Source organism: Felis catus, chromosome C1 (genome assembly GCF_018350175.1).
Source record: "Felis catus isolate Fca126 chromosome C1, F.catus_Fca126_mat1.0, whole genome shotgun sequence".
Classification (NCBI taxonomy): domain Eukaryota; kingdom Metazoa; phylum Chordata; class Mammalia; order Carnivora; family Felidae; genus Felis; species Felis catus.
The window spans coordinates 162,277,885-162,296,763 of NC_058375.1; the positions used below are offsets into that span (position 1 = coordinate 162,277,885).

The window sequence follows — 18,879 nt, forward strand, 5'->3', positions numbered from 1 at the left end:
AGCGCGGGAAAGAGAACTCTACGCCCCCTCCGACGTCAGGAACCGCTCGCCATTCCCCCCCCTCTCCCCCCAACCCCGTACTCCTTCCCAGCGCCCGGCTTCAGGCGCCGTGGCCCCGGCACGGCCGGCGCGGGCCGGTCACAGCCACCCGCTGCCGCGCCCCGCCCGCGGGCGCGCCGCCCCCAGAGCCCCTGCCTCCCCCGCCGCCCCTTCCGCTCCGCCCTCCCCCTTCCCCGCGCCCACCCCGTCCCCTGCCACCCTCTCCCTACTCGGTTCTCCTTCCCCTCTCTCACCCGAGCACCGCCCCTGCCTCCTCCCCCGCGCTCGGCCCGGAGGCTCCCCCCTCCCCACTCCCCCCACCCCCCCGCCGAGGAACGGACCCCTTCCCTCCCCCGGTTGCTGGAAGCTGTGGAAGTTGAGGCCCCGGCCGCCAGCCCGCCTGCGTCCCAGCACTTCTGGACCCAGACTCAGCAAACACCCGGCGCTGAGCCTGCGACTCCCGCCCAGCAGGTTAAAGGCGCGCAAGGGGGTTTCCACGAGGCTCTTTCAGCAAATTAAGCTTTTCACACGGTGGCTCCTTCCTTAGCGCCGGGGGAAGTAAGGCAACGTTGCAGCTCCAGAGAGGAAATGTTCGGACGCAGAAGGGGCTTGTGGCCCTGAGGCGCGGTGGAGAGTGGGCAAGATTTTAGGTGAAAGAGCGAAAGTCCGGGGCCAGACCTGCGTCTCCTGTGTCTCCTGCGTCCTGGGCCTCTTCAAGGGGAGCCCCCTTGACTTCCCTGCGTGTGCCCTCCAGGCCTTCGAGGTGCTAGAACCTTCTTTAGCATCTTTAGCGCCTTTCCTTGGTGGCCCTCAAGACTTCACTGAGAACAGCGGAGCCAGTATTTTAGGTTTAGGTGAGGGGATCACAACCCCAAATCTTAGGAATTTAGAGCCAACGTTCTGACTTGACCAAAAAAGCAAAAGGACGTGCTCGAGGAAGAGAGTCGGATGGAACTACAAAAAGATGGTCAGACGGAGAATAAAAAGATTGGCTTATCTCGGCATTACCTCTAGCTAGTTTTAGGCCTTGAACAAGTCAGGGAAGCTCTTTGAGACCATTTGCCTATAAAATGGAGTAATAATAAGCCCTACCCTCAATGTTGTTGTAAGGAAAAGCGGATTGATGCATGTGACAATGTAAACTATAAATTGCCATACAAATTTAAGGTATTGTATCTTCAGAGATCTACGGCCCAGTCCAAGGAGAAAAAGAAACAAGACAGCTTAACCTTGACTTCTAAGAACACCACAGTGAAAGCCACATTTCCCAACAGGGTTTTAGCCATACTTTGAAGAAGATCCCAGGGAGCTGTGGGACTGTCACAAAATTCTTGCAAAATCGTCTTAACCAGGATACTTGTATTTTACCTTCATTAAAAAAAAAAAAATTGCTTGCCATTTAGTACATCTGAGAAGAGGGGATGTTATGAATCAAAAACTGAGCGTAAAAATAGTGAAACAGTAGATGAAGACTAGGAAATCATTCAGCTGAACCAAATAAAACAAGTTGTGTGTTTTACTACAGAATCCCTCAGAGCCTTTGAATGCACATTGTGACTCAGAAGAGATTCCCAGGAATCCGCACGTGAGGCCTGATGGATCTGTCAAGAAATGCACCCGAACACCAAGCCTGTTCTTTATTCACAGCTTCATCACAGGCCGATTGGACTAATCTCATACCCGGGATTTCTAAGCTTTGGGACCTCAGGCAAATCATTGCAATTTCCCCTTCTTCATCTGTAGCCAACTGCTTGCAAAGAATTAAAACCTCATAGATTCATTAACCCAACTTTTATTGAGGGCCTGTGTGCCAGGCCTAGCACAATACGGTCGGCACACAAGCACAGGAAGCGAGTAAAAACTTCAGCCCTTAAGGAGTTCCAATGACAGGAGGAGACGCACACAAATAGTGAAGCGACGACCGGTGTTGGCCATTCACCTTGAGCAGCTGTCGGTTGGCCTAGAGCGGAGGGATCTGGTCTCCCACGCAGATGCCTACAGGGAAGAGATGGGGAATAGAAAGGTGAGAGTCTGGGAGTGCAGAATGGGAGAAGACAGGCGTGGTCTGCAGGCAGAGCCACCGTGAAGCAGACGCTGACTGTTGACCCAGTCCTTCAAGAGAAGCCAGACATCTGAACTGTTATGTGAAATCCCCTGACTTCCGAATGTTGTCAGCTAGGGCAGGCTTCTAAAACACACTTGCAGGACCATCAAAACTCACCCCGCGGGCTGCCAGTTCATAACTTCTAGGCTGCCATGTCACCAAAAATTATTCCATAGTGTGGTAAGAACACAAGAAGCTTGAGAGACATTGTTTTATAACTACTATCAATAAAGGAAGTATGAGTGCCAGGTAAGTGATATTCAGTCTTCATAACATAGAAAAATATTGATAATGGGCATAATATGTGATGATCTTATTACTGTCTTGATTTTAATAACCTATGTGAATAAGTCATCAGGATCCAGTACCTTGGTTTACCCATCAAAAAAACAATAACAGAATCTTGGCTTTACCTTGGTAGCAAAACACTAAATTTTCCAAAGTAAAGCAAATAGAATAGAAATGATGAGGGGAACATGCATGTTTGCTGAATTCGAAATGTTGGTTTATGATCCCACTCCCTCTAGGTTCTCAAAATACTTGAGTTTGGGGAGGAATTCTGGTACACACATACTATATTTATTTTTTTAATGTTTTTTATTTATTCTGAGAGAGACAGAGAGAGTGGGGGAGGGGCAGAGAGGAGAGAGAGTAGGCAATGTGCCTGTTAGCACAGAGCCCGACGTGGGGTTCCAACTCATGCACCGTCAGATCATGACCTGAGCCCAAACCAAGAGTCGGATGCTTAACCAACTAGGCCACCCAGGCACCCCTATAAACATAATTATACTTATATAATTACCAATTGTTTCAAAACTGCTACCCAATACAGTTTGCATTTGTTTTTGCCAAACATCTCACCCAACTGTAGTTTTTTTGTTTGCTTTTTAAGGGATGGAGTTCTGAACCAAGTTGCTGAAGGGTTACCACAGAGGGACCCAAATACTGTCCAGCTAGTTTGGCTGAGATTACCTCAAGGAGAAACAAATTAACAATTGATTACATTGGTCTCCACTAGTTTTCTGACTGCTATTTCTCACTCTCCTTCATGGGATCCGCTCTCTCCTTCCTTGTGTTATTAAGTTAACCTTTCCTTTCCTTCTCTTCTCCCTGAAGAGGTTATTTGTGCCCACAGCTTGTATTATCATAAGGACACTGGGACTCTCAAATCTGTTGCTCAGGCCCATCCCTCTGTCCTGAACTCTAGGTCAGTGTGTCCAAAGGACCAGATGTCTCCAAAAAGGATCCCACAGATGCCTCCAACTCATCATGTGATAACAGAATATGGGGCACCTGGCTGGCTCAGTCGGTAGCACATGTGACTCTTGATCTTGGGGTTGTGAGTTCCAGCCCCACGTTGGGTGCAGAGATTACTTAAAAATAAAATCTTTAAAAAAAAAATAACTCCACCTCCCACTCTTCCTCCTCTATTCCTGTCGTTGGCTATGATATCTGTTACCTATGCTAGATACCCAGGGGTTATCATAAGCTCCTCCTCTTCCTACAGCCCCTACATCAGGTCAGCCATCAAGTTTGAACTTAGCAGCTTGTTATCTCTTCTCCATCCTCTCACCAAACGACCTTAGTTTAGTTCATCTTTTATCTGGGCTTTATTAGGATAAAGTTGGAAATACCTCACCTTGCCCACAGGGCCCTCCACAACCGACCCCTCTCTAGCCTCACTTGTCCCTGCTGTACTCCTTGCATGCAGTGCTCCAGTGAAAACTGTTAGTATTGTGCTCACGTTGATGGAATCCAGATGTTTGCAACTCAGCATCTTTGTCAGCCTTAAGCCTTTACTCAGACCCATTTTCCTTGCATGGGGCAGTGACCAAAGCAGAGAGTAGTGCAGCCTGCCACATCACCAGAACAGGCTCTAGAGGACCCCTCCTGATCCAGTGAGCCCCCACCACAGTGTGCTTGAGATGGCTTTACAGGTCCCACTGCCTGCCTCTACCTTGTGGACCCACTGAACATCTTCACCGTCACTTCTCTCAGCCACCTTGTCTCTCATCCTTGGACCTCAGGAATGCTAATGTCTGTCAACAGTGAACACACGTGTATCCCTTAAGGTTGCTGCCAGTGTCATTGTCTTATTTTGGAGAAAATGGCCTCAAGAGGAGAGCCTGGTTTTCTCCTACAGGCCCTTGTCCATTCCGCGTCTGTTCCCAGCCAGGTCACAAGTGGGTTTTTCTTTGTAGGGAGGAGAGACCCCACCTAGCTGTTGGCTGAGGTCAGCTGACATTTCTCATCATCATCAGAGTCCACGGCCCCACGATACTGTTGGTGAGGATGAGGCTAACTTGGGCACTCATGGTTTTCAAACATAAGTTTATTAAAACAACAACAAAAATTGAATTAATAATAACCCATCCTGGTGTAGTTTTGGCCACACTTTGAGGCCAATAGTGAGAAAATCCTAACGTTCTTAACAAGGAAATGTATTGGGGTTTTCAGCGGGAGGGGAGGACTTCTCATGGCGCTCTATCCCGCAATTAAGATAGGGCAAGATTCGCCTTTAGATGCTTGACTCATGTGCACAGAGGAGAAGGGAACAACTGTCACTCTGCGACAATAAATTGTCAATTTAATTATCTATTAATGTCCTGCAAACTGAAAGTCATTTGATATTTTCTCCAAGAAAACATCTCCAAATTGTCAGCAGTCTCCCCTGCGTCCTAATTATTGTGTCACTAACTGTGTTGGTTTCATTTCTTTTTTCCACAAAATGGGTCCCTCGGCATCGGCTGATCATAGTTATCATTTTTTAATGGCCAAATTTGATGGATTTACAAAGAGTTTCCCCAAAGCCGTGGGCCATTTGGGCCTCATGCATCAGTGTGAGGCAAATGTGAATTGAGTAATTCTTTCTCAGCCGTTTGTCAACACCTCAGAGGAGGAAATGTCAGCAGCACATGACGGTGATCAAACTAGTTATGAATTTGAATTTGGCTGTTCTCCTTTTAAGGATGATAACCGCATGAGTTAACCATCTTTTATCTTTACATTTCATAGTTGGGGTTTTTTGTTTTTTTTTTTAAATTTTTTTTTTCAACGTTTATTTATTTTTGGGACAGAGAGAGACAGAGCATGAACGGGGGAGGGGCAGAGAGAGAGGGAGACATAGAATCGGAAACAGGCTCCAGGCTCCGAGCCATCAGTCCAGAGCCTGACGCGGGGCTCGAACTCACGGACTGCGAGATTGTGACCTGGCTGAAGTCGGACGCTTAACCGACTGCGCCACCCAGGCGCCCCTAGTTGGGGTTTTTTTTTAACTATATCGTTTAATTTTTATGCCATAATTCTTGGCCTACCAACCATCGGGAGGATAACACCAAAGGAACTAGACATTTAGTCTACAATAGTAATAATTAAAAAAACAGGGGGCGCCTGGGTGGCTCAGACAGTTAAGCGTCCAACTTCGGCTCAGGTCATGATCTCACAGTTTGTGGGTTTGAGCCCCACGTCAGGCTCTGTGCTGACAAGCCAGGAGCCTGGAGCCTGCTTCAGGTTCTGTGTCTCCCTCTCTCTCTGCCCCTCCCCCGCTCATGCTCTGTCTCTCTCAAAAATAAATAAACATTAAAAAAATTAAAAAAAAAAACAACAGCTAATAGTTAACACGGGCTTACTGGGCTCTGTTCTGAGTGTGTATTGACTTTGTGTGTTTGGACTCATTTAATCCAACAAAAGCTCTATGAGATCGCTATTGGTATTATCCCCATTTTTACTGATGAGAAACTGAGGCAGAGAGTTTTATTAGAGTTACAAAGCCAGGCAGTCTTCCCTTAAAACCAGTCACCTGTACCAGGAACAGCAGCATCTTCATTATCGCCAAAAAACTTTTATTGGATAGTTAGGACAGGCATGTGAACTGTCTCACGTGCATTCTCGCATTTAATGCTCTCACCCCATAAGGAAGTACAATTATTATTCCCCATTTTACAGAAGAGAATACCGAGGCTTACATAGTTATGTGCCCAAGGTCACAGAACTATTCGGTGCCAGGTCGGGAACAATGGATCTGTCAGATTCTTTCCCACTGTGACAGTCGCCTGTAAGGATAGGATTCTGAATCTGGCAGCACATCATGCCCTTAATAAAGCCATCAGCATATCAGCAAAGAAATTAAAAATGCCCTGGGAGGCCCTCTGGAGAAATGGCAGATTCTACGGCTGGGGCTGAAAACACGGGGTGAGCTTGGGGCATTTTACACTGACAGAAAGTAAAGTCGTGCTCAGAACAAAGCAAATCACAAAAAGGATGAAGGCGTGTCAGGAGGACACAGGGGCAAACCGGAAGAAGTTCCCAGTGTCCAAACCCGGAACATTTTGGGCACTGAATACATACCAGTAGCATTAGATTATAAGTCAAAGAAAAAACAAACACCCATGAGTCCGTACTGATAAAAAATAAATGACCAAATAAATAAATGAGTAGAAGAGAAAAACCGTCCTTAAAGAAGGATTCCAAATTGTAAATGTAGAAGGAATGAGGAAAGTACAAAATCGCCTTAGAGCCCTGTGGTAATAATGGTGGCAGGCAAGATCCTCTGAGGAATGTGAAAGTTGGCGGGCGAGGCTTTAAGGAGAAACGGGATCTTTGTATCGCCCCAGATTATCTACCCAAAAATAATAATTACTGTGGTGGTTTTCACATATATCCACAAATTCGTTGATACTCCTTCCTCTAGAATAGGAGTTTCATTCCTTTTCCCCGGAGTGTGGGCTGGATTTAGTGACTTACTGGTAACAAAGAAAGTAACATGGAGCATCTGGTGGCTCAGTCAGTTAAGCGTCCAGCTCCAGCTCAGGGCATGATCTCACGGTTCGTGGGTTCAAGTCCTGCATCGGTCTCTGCGCCATCAGTGCAGAGCCCGCTTAGGATCCTCTGTCTCCCTCTCTCTCTGCCCTTCCCCTGCGCATGCTGCATGCTCTGTCTCTCTCTTTCTCAAAAATAAACACTAAAAAAATCTTTAAGAAAAGTAGTAACCTTACTGTTGCAAAACCTGACAGGCACCACCTTAACCAAGTGGTCAAGGTTAACATCAGCTGTAGCGTTGTACTCATATCACGAACCCCCTGATTCAATGTCTTGAGAAAGGCACTTCCCCTGTGTGGTCTTCTTCCCAACAATTCACACCCCAGTCCGGTCATGAGAAAACAGCAGACAAACCCAAATTGAGGCACATTTTACAAAGTACCTGACCGATGCTCTTCAAAAGTGTCAAGGTCATGAAAGACCAGGGAAGCCTGAGAAACCGTCACAGACTGGAGAACACTAAGGAGGCATGACAAGTAAATACAACGTGATATTCTGGACTGAATTCCAAGAACAGAAAAAAGATATGAGTGAGGAAAAAATAAAAATTAAAAAATTGCCCCACCTGTGCTTTCAAATTAAGAGCACAGAGACTCACTGAAAGTTAGCCAGAGCTGCCCTGCTTTGGCTCCAGGGACCTTGTGAGGGTGCCCAGAGGGAAGGGATGTGACAAGTGGCAGGGAAGCAGCACAGAGATGATAGCAGGACTCCGAGGAGGGGACATGATTAGCTGTGACAGGAAAGAGAGGGGTGGTGGGAGAGCAAAGGAAGGGGAGTCTGCACTTCAGGCCGTTTGTTTTACTTGGCTACCCTGCCCCATCAGTTCCGGTGCCTCTTAGCTGCCTCTCTTCCTCCTGTACCTATTGCCTTTTAATATACTGCATGATTGTGCTAATGCTGTTTGTCTGTCCAGATGCCTCTCCACTCTTTTCCGCTCTGCTCTGTGCCCCAGGGGACTCCCTGCCTGCGGCTTCCCTGGGGGCCAGCCAGTGGGGGGCACAGGCAGGAGCCCTGAGAATAAAGGAGAATGGGGTCCAGTCCTGAGGCTCCCACCCCACCTGGGGTGCCTGGCCTGGCCTGGCCAGGTCCCTCTAGCAGAGGCCACAGCCCCCACCCAGAGTTCTCACTGGGTTCTGGTGACTGCCCCTTCTCTTGCCCTGTTAGACTCACGCGTGGGCACTGATTCCCCCACAGTGGGTAGTTCTCGGGTGCAACTCCGTTTTCTCTTTCTCAAAGAGAAACTCTCAAAGTCTCAAACCCTGAAGTCCGCCCACATCTTGGTAAATCCTCTCATGAAACTTGTCTCGATTACTCAATTGACTAAGTCATCTGTTTCCTGCTGGGATCACAACTGATGGAAAAAGTTACTATATTTATTGTCCATTGTTTATCTTCCCCTTTAGAACATAAACTCTATGAGGGCAGAAATGTTAAGTACTCCCTTCGCTGCCATGACACTCTGTAAATAAATATCTGTTGGATAAATGAGTGGATGTTCATTCTACCCGTACTGTCTCACACGGTAATCACTCATCGCATGTGGCTGTTGAGCACTCGAAATGTGGCTGGTAGGACTGAGAAACCATTTTAAATCGTACTTAATTTTCATTTCCATAGCCACAGTCCTAGTCTATGGAAATTTCCCGAGCATAAGGCAATTCTGGAGCTACTGATGTCCGCACTGCCCCAGGAGGAGTCTGGAGGGTGGCCCGGTGGTCTCAAATGTTTGCTTCGCCCTGGCGAACTGCGGTGCTGGCCTTCTTGTAGGCTCAGGAATGTGTGCCTTGTTTTTATACATTTACATTTTCATTTCCCTGCAAACTGTCCATTTCTTGGATAATAGAGTTACAGTGTGCTCACCAGGCCCTTACAAACTTGCAGCTTACAAAAGAGCTCTGGCCCCTGGCCAAGGGAGTCTCCAGCTGCTGACTGACCCTGCCTGGAAAGTCAACTTGGAAGAGACGCAAATGTCCTAATCCTCTTCCAAACCACTCTAAGTAGGTTTTATCCAGTGACCTGTAAAACCAAATTAGTAAAGGGACACTTTAATTCCAGCTCATTAGAGAGCTTCTAAAATCTTTGAGAAAGCCAACACAGCAAATTTCTGTGCTGGGGGGGCTGAGAAACGCATCCCATTTCCAAAAGCAAAATGTCCTTGCTTTCTTCTGGTTCTTGCACATCACTCGACACGCAGAAAGATGTTTTCTGAGGCTTTCACAGGGCTCTCCAGTGAGGTGGGGAGCGGTTCCTGCGAGGGAGAAAAATATGGTGGCCTAGGGAGGTCAAGTGATTTTCCCCAAGTTCTGCCAAGTCCAGTCCCAGCTCTGGTCTCCTGACTCTGGTGCAGGGAACATTTGCACTGTTCTTATTATTACCCCAGGAGCTGGCTTATTGCACAATATCAGGAAATAGTCCATATGAAATCCTGGCCCACAAAGCATACATGTTCTGCTTTTTATTCTGCAGCTTTTTTATAAAGTGTGTTTTCCTTTCCCATAATGTCATCTGGAAGCAATTCCTCCCAACAGCTGGATTTGCTTTCACAATTGGTAAACACGTAAAATGGAAGGCAGGGGAAGATGCGGAGTGTCACCAGAGGAGCCTTTCCCCCACCCGCTTGGCTCGTGTTCTGAGGCTTATCTTGGGTCTCTGCACAAGCCTCATCAAAACTGAGAACGTCTTCAAACAAGCGACCCACACTGCGTTCCCTCCTTCAGGGGGTCAGCATGTTCTTTGGGGGAGAAATTTTCTGAATACTTTGCAGATAAAATCGATCAGATGCAGACCAGATTGCCAGCCGCCAAGATCTCGGAGCTACACGTGGAGGCCAGCAAAGCAGCACCTTCTCCAAGACCTCACCATCCTGGTACAGTCAGGACCTCTGGGGTCCTGCAGGAAGCCTCCCGCAGGGCACAGCCTTCCCAGAGCCACTGCCACCAAAGCCAATACAGGACGAGAGCCCAAAGAGCACCGACTAGGTCATCAAAGAAAATGAATGTCCCCCCCCCACCCCCCCATGTGCTCCCGAGGAACAAGTTTTCACGCAGGCACAAACAGAAGGCAGCCAGTACTCCGGAAGGCCAAGAGCACAGCTGTCATCTGGGTGTTGGCTCACACCCTCTCCACTCTGTCTCCAGGGTCTCGGGGGCCGCTTCTCTAGGGGTTCACCAACATGGTTAGTTCTGGTCCAGGAGGTTCAGGGCACAGTTTAAGCTGGAATACAGTGCCGGGGGGCAAAGCTGAGGCTTCAGGCACTCTCCTCCCACATAAGAAATGCTATTCTTTGATCAAAGTTTCAAATTTGGAAGAAATCAACCTAGCATATGGCTCAACTCTCAGAGGGAGCACGAGAGTATGCCGTTGACCAGGCAGCCCTACAGAGATGCAGAAGAGGGTATGTGTCACCCGGCCCAGCGGCGGGGATGACCTCAACACGGTGCCGGCCAGATGGGGAGAGAGTGGGGGGTAGGAGGGGCTTCCTTCCAAGCACCACCAACCCTCTGGGTAGCCAGGGCCCCACTTCCTGTGAGGGAGCTTCCCTGTGCTGTGGACCCTTGGCTGCAAAGTCCAACTGGAAGAGAGGAGCACCCCGCCCACTGAACCAGCAAAAGTTGCCGATCAGGAGCAGGGCTCACCGGAGGACCCTGAGGAGGCTGACTGCCCAGCTCCTCAGCACAAGCTGCAAACGGAGCCCCTTTGCCTAGGCCCATGGTGGGTGGAGTGCACTCTTTCTCGGGTCTGCCTCTTTCCTGGGGTCCATCTTCTCTCTCTGTCCTCCAGGAAGAGGCTGTATCTTGTCTGGAGTCAAGGAACAGAAATTTCACTGTACAGTTTTCCAAATCTCATGCCTCATATCCGAAATGTCGAAACTCCGTGTTTCTAGTTGCAGGCCAAGGCTGCTCCCTCCAGACCCTGGTCACTCTGGTCTGATCGCCTGCACTGCTGGGAGGGCCCTCGGAGTCCACTCGGTGAGATTCACTGAAGCCCAGGGGGGTGGGTGGGTGACAGCAACCCCCTGGTTAATACTTCAAAGTGACCCTCTAGATTAAAGCAACTAGAGTTCTAACAACCATATGCAATGGGTGCACCTTGTTTGGATCCTGATTCAAATGTACCAACCGTAAGGAGACATCTTGGGATATTTCAAGAAAATCTGAATTTGGACTGGGTATCGGAAAACATTTAAGAACTTATTGTTAATTTTGATAAGTAAGTGTGGAAAAAAACATAAAAAATAAATATGTAAACAAATTTTTATATGTGTGATAATGGTGTTGTGGTTATATAAGACAATGCCCTCATCTTTTAAAAAGTATACCCCTAAGTATTTGGAAGTGAAATATGACATCTGGGATTTATTTTAAAATACTTAAGAAAAAAACATCATGATGGGTACAGCTAGGTGCCTCAGTTGGTTGAGTGTCTGACTCTTGATCTCAGGTCTTGAGCTCAGGTTCGTGATTTCAAGCCCCAGGTTGGGCATGGAGCCTACTGAACAGAAAAACACATGATGAAACAAAGATGGCATCTTAGTCCATTTGGGCTCCTGTAACAGAGTTCTATAAACTGGGTACAAACAACAAAAATTGTTTTTCACAGTTCTGGAGGCTGGAAATCCCAGATGGAGGTGCCAGCAAATTCTAATGAGAGCCCACGTCCTGGTTCATAGATGGTGCCTTCTCATTGTAACCTAACGTGGCGGAAGGGGTGAGTGAGCTCTCTAGGGTGTCTCTTTCATAAGGGCACTAATTCATTTATGAGGGCCCCACCCTCGTGGTTTAATCACCTCCCAAAGGCCCCACCTCCCAATATCACATTCAGGGTTAGGTTTCAACATACAAATTTTCATGGGGACATTAACATTCAGCCTATAGGATATGGTAAGATGTTAATGGTTAGATCTAGATGATGGGTGTATGGGATTCTATATACTACCCTTTCTACTTCTATATATGTTGAAAAACAATTATAATAAAAATTTTTAAGTATAGACTATTTTATCACAAAAGCTCACAGAGGACAACAAACACACGTTTACCCACTCAGTGGGGACTGAATCCTGTAATGAGGTTCTTCATCCTCCTCATGGTCAGGAGGGGTTAGCTCTTGCATGCAATGGGGAAGTGACAGGGCCCAGTCCAAGATGATCCATACGAGCTTTGACTGGGGGTGCAGCAACACCCTCAGCCCCTCCGCCTGGCAAGAAGCGGGAAGGAGCTCCTCTCCCAGAGCAAATGCAGCCTTCTTTGCTCCTGCTGTCGCTGGCTTTGGGGGCTGTGGTTTCCTCCTGTGTGTCCTGCATTGCTTCATGAGCAGTTCAGGGGCCTGTGTGTGGGTGGTGGAGTAGGACACAGGCCACTAAGTACTAGGTAAAGTTCTTGCTATTACAGCTCGAGATCATTCCTGCTGCCTTCACCCCCACTACCCCCCGCATTCTACACTGTCCCATCCTGCACTGACTCATTCACAGACACGCGGCAGGGTAATCCTATGCCAGTCCCCTTGCGGGGCATGGGCGGGATAATGACGGTCTTTGAAGGGCAGTGGAAAAGGCCTCCAGTTAGAAAAGTCAATGCAGGCCTGACACTTACTCTTTCCCTGCTCTGGCCCTAGGCATCAACTTCTGTGTTCTCATTCTAGGTTAGTCCATACTCTTTAGCCTTAACCTGGTCTTGGGAAGGAGAAGAGTCTTTGCCATATTTCTTATCTCCTCTTTCTGGAAAAACAAGAAAACCCATTTTCCCCCTTCTGCTTTGAAATATGCTGGGCATTCTGTTTTTCCTTATGTCCTTGAGTAAAAAGTAAGTGCCCTTTACTGGTGCTGGGCCATGCCTGTTCTTTCATTCCTTTTTTTTCTTTTCTTTTCTTTTCATTTTTATTCCAGCATAGTTCATATACAGTGTTTATTTGTTTCAGGAGTACAATAGAGTGATTCAGTGATTCCCTATATTAGTGCTCAATAAGTGTGCTCTTAATCCCCATCACCTATTTCATTCTGGTAACCATCAATTTGTTCTCCGGAGTTGACAGTCTGTTTTTTGGTTTGTCTCTTCCCCCCCCCCCCCCTTTGTTAATTTGTTCATGCGTTTTCTTTCTTTAATTCCACATATGCGTAAAATCATCTGGTATTTGTCTTTCTCTAACTAGCTTAATTTGGTCTCTAGATCCATCCATGTTATTGCAAATGGCAAGATTTCATTTTTTTGTGGCTGAATAATGTTCCAATGTATATATATACTGCATCTTTTTTATCCATTTATCTGTCGATGGACACTTGGGATGCTTCCATAATTTGGCTATTGCAAATAATGATGTAATAAACATCAGGTGCATGTATCCCTTCAAATTAGTGTTTTATATTGGGGGGGTAAATACAGTAGTTTGATTACTGGATCACATGGTAATTCTATTTTTAATTTGTTGAGGAACCTCCATACTGTCTTCCAGAATGGCTGCACCAGTTTGCATTCTCAACAGTGCACAGAGGTTCCTTTTACTCCGTACCCTCACCAACACCTGTTGTTCCTTGTGGTGTTGATTTTAGCCATCCTGACAGGTGTGAAGTGATATCTCATTGTGGTTTTGATTTGCATTTCCCTGACGATGGGTGATGTTGAGCATCTTTTCATGTGTCTGTTGGCCATCTGTATGTCTTTGGGGAAATGTCTGTTCACGCCCTCTGCCCATTTTTAACTGGGTTATTTGGTTTCTTTGGGGCGTTGAGTTGTGTAAGTTCCTTATATATTTTGGATGCTAACCTTTTATCGGATATGTCATTTGCAAATATCTTCCCCCATTCAGGAGGTTGTCTTTTAGTTTTTGTTGGTGGTCATACCTGTCCTTTCTTAGTACTGACCAGAGCACCCAGTCCTTTGGAGTGGAAAGAAAGGTCTCACATATAGGGCAAGTGCTCTTGCTAAAGACCTGCCCAAGTTATTGCCAACATATTTCATAAGTAAGACTGCTCTCACAGAAACAAAAAATAAATTTTAAAAATCCTATTTATACTTTGTTAGACTCAATATTTGATATTTCTACATTTTAAATAGGTTCTCTAGGGGCGCCTGGGTGGCGCAGTCGGTTAAGCGTCCGACTTCAGCCAGGTCACGATCTCGCGGTCCGTGAGTTCGAGCCCCGCGTCGGGCTCTGGGCTGATGGCTCAGAGCCTGGAGCCTGTTTCCGATTCGGTGTGTCTCCCTCTCTCTCTGCCCCTCCCCCGTTCATGCTCTGTCTCTCTCTGTCCGAAAAATAAATAAACGTTGAAAAAAAAAATTAAAAAAAAAAGAAATTTAAATAGGTTCTCTAATTTTGCTTTTTTCCTTCCTAATGGTTTCCATCTTTGTCTCAATCATAAGTTAATGAGAATTACAAGTCTTACCAATAACATACACTTTCATTTTTTAAATGTCTCTTCATTTTTAGTGACTAATAAGGGCACTGACACTGCACAGACTGAACTGGAGCCCCAGTGGTTGTGACGTCAGGTGGTAGCTATGACATTTCACTCGTCAGCGGGTCCGTGGAAGTCCAAACTCAGTCTGCAAAGGGCGAATGGAGAAGGTCAGTGTATACAGTTCGAAAGTGTGGGTGCTTCAAAAGCCGAATGTACAAAAGTTGAAAATGTTGCCCAGCTCCAGCTAGAACGTAAGTGTCTTGCAGACAGGAATGTTGTCCATTTTGTACACAGCGGTATCCCAGTGCCTAGACAGGGTCCTGCACACGGTAGATGCTTCATGCTTTCTGGATTCATGAACTGCCCGTGCTTTGGAATTCTGGCAGCCACTTGTCACATTGTACTGTATATACCGGTATCACATTGAACTTAAAGATTGACAGTATCTTGGAAGCAGAAGGAAGCCTTTTTTCTCTTGCGACATCTACATCGTCCATAACTGAGATTCAATAAATGCACATTGGCCAGGTAGAAGTACCTTTGTATTGTTGGGAGCTAGCTAGTGATTAAACAGTTTAAAAACAAAATCCCTCACTGGTCATGAGAAAAACCATAGCTCATGCTACAGAAATGGACAATTGCTGAAGCCCCCAGAAGTTTCTCAAGTACTGTGTGGCAGGGAAGTAGATTTCCTGCCCCAGAAATCTGGCAAAAGAATTCACTTGAGGATTTAAGTCTGAGAAAAAAAAGACCCAAGAAAGGAGGCAGAGAAGGGGAGGTCTTTTCCAGGGCCTAGAGATTAAGGCTATTTAGATACCACTTAAGAAAGGAACCAGATGCCAGCCAGGTTTGTGCTTCGGTTTAACCGTGTTCTCTGCAAAACTTGCTTATGGGAAGATCAGAAGCTCTGACGATCATTACTGAAGAGGATTCAGAGAAATTATCGTCTACTCCCGGTTGAAGAGAGAACAAGTCCTGATCTTTTTTTGGTGTCAACCTCTACTGAAATGTGCTGTTGTCAAATCAAAAAGGGGATAGATTCGAATTTTACAACTCTGATGAAAGTGAAATAAAAGGAAATCTGTATCATCTTAATCAAAGCATGTGCCACCTGAGTCGGCTCCCTGTCTCGTCCCTTGGCCTTGGTGACTCTCATGTGCTGGAGGTTAAGGGTTTGTTAAAGAAGATGGGTTTTGATTAAGTGTCACATTTAGTGTGATGTGACATGCTCTTTATCATTGCAAGGGAAGATTGGGGGACCAGGGGGAGCTTTATAGCTAGTTCCCAATATAAATTAGGAGTCTTGGGGAATGGGTACTTTGCAGTTGGCCTTGATCTTTCCAGGGCCCAATGAATGTGTGTATGTGAGAGTGTGCACACATGTATGTGTGTGTGTGTGTGTGTGTGCGCGCGTGTGTGTGCGTAGGGATGGCAGAAAAGTCAGTTTTCACGTGCCTGCGCTAATGGGCTGGTTACCCCACTTGGAGTTTGACTGGCAATTGTAACATAAGCCTCCAGCTCTAAATTTGTCCATGTTCTTGATATGGGGCAAAGTTCTCCCTGCCTTTTACTTCTTTGGAATTTCACTGTTGCTTAGGGAAATCTCAGATTTTGGCTTAAACTGGAGTAGTGAGAGCACAGTGAAAACGGGGGTACAGTAAATCCCCAGAGTGCTCCTGAAGGCAGGGGGTGGGGATTGAGGGAGACATCCCAGAAGGAACCATTCCCATCCAAAAGGCACCTCACCCCGCCTCCAGATCAATTTTTCTAAAATATCACTTGTGGAGCTCCTAGCTGGCTCAGGGGAGCATGCAACTCTCAATCCTGCAGCTGTGAGTTCGAGCCACACATTGGGTATAAATACTATTTGAACAAATAAACTTAGGAAAAAAAAGACTCTCGTCAAGTCAGAACCCTTCCATAAATACCCTTTCCTTCCCTCCCATTGCCTTTATGCCACAAGAATAAAGGAAATCCACACCCTTTGTTCCAGCATTCAATGCCATACATCCTGGCACTGCCAAATTGGCCTACTTACTTCCTCTCAAATGACTTAGCTTTTATCTTGCAGCGTTTGCTTGTCACTCCCCTGTGTGGAATGCCTTTTCTGTTTCTCTCACCTATGGCAAGATGGCGCCCATCTTCCAAACATTGGCTACGGCCCTTTCCTTTTTATGAGGGAGTCACGGCCCACTTGAGACAATGCCTCTTTTTATCCCAAAAATCTGAATGGAGCTTCTACTAAGTGCCCAGAACTGCTCTAGACACCTGGATTAGGTCAGAGAACAAGACGAAGACACCTGCCTTCAAGGAGCATGCGCCGTAGTCATCAGGAGGATTGTGCGGTAAACTTAAAAGACAACTCAAAAATATTACTATATGATAAGTTACTATGGAGAGAAGAAGAAGAAGAAGAAGAAGAAGAAGAAGAAGAAGAAGAAGAAAACAGAGCAGGGTAAAAGAGATCAGGAGCTCCCACTGTTTGAGGCCAGGGGCTGGCTACAGTATTACAGGATGACCAGGGTAGGTCTCATAGAGGGATGTGTGGACCAAGAAACTAGAAGAAAATCCATAATGTCGAATAACAAACGGAAAGGCCTCCAGGGGCACCTGGGTGGCTCAGCTGGTTGAGTGACTGACTTCGGCTCAGGTCATGATCTCCTGTAAGTTCAAGCCCTGCATGGGGCTCTCTGCTGTCAGCACAGAGCCTGCATTGGATCCTCTGTCCCCCCTCTCTCTCTACCCCTCCCCCACTTGTGCCCCTGAGCTCGTGCTCTCTCTCTCAAAAATAAACATTTTTTAAAAAAGAAAGGCCTCCAATGTTTGGTTCAACCAGTTCACGTGACATTAAGGAAGAAGTTAGGCAAGGAATGGAGAAATGCTTAGGTTTTTATTGCTATGTTCAAAAGTAATTTTTTTTAATTAGAAAAATTATTTACTTTTACTCCTTCCCTACATCTTACTGTTCAGGAAACCATCTTACAGACGTATCTGCAATAATGTACTGTTCCCAATCTGTTTAAAGGCAACGCAGCATAGGGAAACACCATCAGCGGTCCAGACTTCTCAGCTTATGGGATCTTGCTTCCTGATTTTACATGAAATCCTGAAACTTAGAAGTGTTTTCTCCAAAAAGGAGAAAACAGGGCATTGTAAAAGAAAAATCACTTTATTCAGTATCACAGTTTTAGAAATGGAATATATTTTCTTTAAGGAACGAGAAGCTTTTTTCTCAACTGTTATTGGTTTGTCAGTATAGGTCAGCAGGAAGAAACATTAACAAGCCTGGCTCTTCAATATCAAGACATCTAGTCCAAGCGATGGTATGCTTTCTTCCTTTTCAGAGATGCTTCTTTTTCTGGTGCTTTCCATCCTTTTCCACGTTTCATATTAGAGGATCAGGACAACCTTTAAAACTTCCTGAACAAGAGCAAGTCCATAGCCTCTGATTTCTTCCCAAAAGGCTTTCCAACCCGTGACTGTTCCAGCCACCAAACAAACCAACAGGACACAGAAGAGCCCAATGTGTAGAAGAAATCTCCTGAGTTGTGGGATGTTGGGTGCACTGGATTGGTCCAGCATTATGAAACAGAAACTTCCCCGCTATCCATTGTAAACAGGAAGCTGGATGCAAGTCCTTCCACACTATATTGGCCATTTACTCCGTAGGCCAAGCAAGCTGCTGGCCTCTGACACCCATGTTCATCAGAGACAGAGCCAACGCTAGGAGGTTCTGCAACAACACCATCAATTGTTCCTCCCACGATGCGGATGTCAGAGGCCACCCGCAGGGCTTACACCATCGTGGTCCTGCACCCAGGGCGACCTCTTCAGCTTCAGATTGGGACCATCCAGCCCAAGAACAAGACTTATTAGTTCAAAGTGTCCGTGTTGGTGGTGGCAGGGGCAGCTCTCGGCCTCAGGCCCCACATGCCACCTGGAAGCAGCTAAGGTAATTTTTTAGACATTAAAATTATAAAAGCATTAACTGGCGATTGCTTCTTGATATGGAAAAAAAATAATAAATACACTTCAGAAATTGCAAATACCCCTTTGCTTCATGAAAAAGTCCCTCCCTGTCTTTCTTCCCCTTTCCCTGACTCAGCGATTCCCCTGCTGCTTGGCTTTGACCCTCATCAGACACTTCCCTGGAGGCTTTCTAATAACCGGCCTCCAGGGGACGCTCTTCCAGCCGCAGTCATACTTGGAGACAACCTAGCTCTGGGATGGAATCTGGAGCCGGGTCTACACGCTTGCACTTCCTTCCCATGAGTCTTTGCGCGAGTTCCTCAGCCAACCCGTGTTCGTCTGTAAAATGGGGTCTGTCTTCACAGGGTTCTGCGGCTCACTTGAGATAATTCTTGCGAAGCAGTGGGTGTAGGGCCTGGCCTAGAGCTGATCCGCAGATGACTGCTCACCGTTGCACCTCTGGCCTCGGGTGAGGGAGGGGTGGTTATGCCTCCTGCCTCCTGCCTCCTGTTAGAGCTTTCTTCCTCTTTCTGCGGGAACCCCGAGAACTTCATAG

At 46.6% G+C, this 18,879-nt stretch overlaps 1 long non-coding RNA gene across 4 annotated transcripts; it reads left to right on the plus strand.

Moving 5' to 3' along the window:
• Window positions 1–343: 343 nt before the first annotated feature.
• On the plus strand, window positions 344–18,402 carry LOC109502739. Of its 4 annotated transcripts, none has more exons than XR_002744842.2 (3): window positions 344–2,392; window positions 9,428–11,668; window positions 14,384–18,402. It is a non-coding gene; the product is annotated as an uncharacterized LOC109502739 (long non-coding RNA). The 4 variants fall into 4 exon arrangements; XR_002744843.2 differs by having other exon boundaries at window positions 9,474–11,668; XR_006583321.1 differs by lacking the exon at window positions 344–2,392 and having other exon boundaries at window positions 5,732–11,668; window positions 14,384–14,521; window positions 17,614–18,402.
• The last annotated feature ends 477 nt before the right edge of the window (window positions 18,403–18,879 follow it).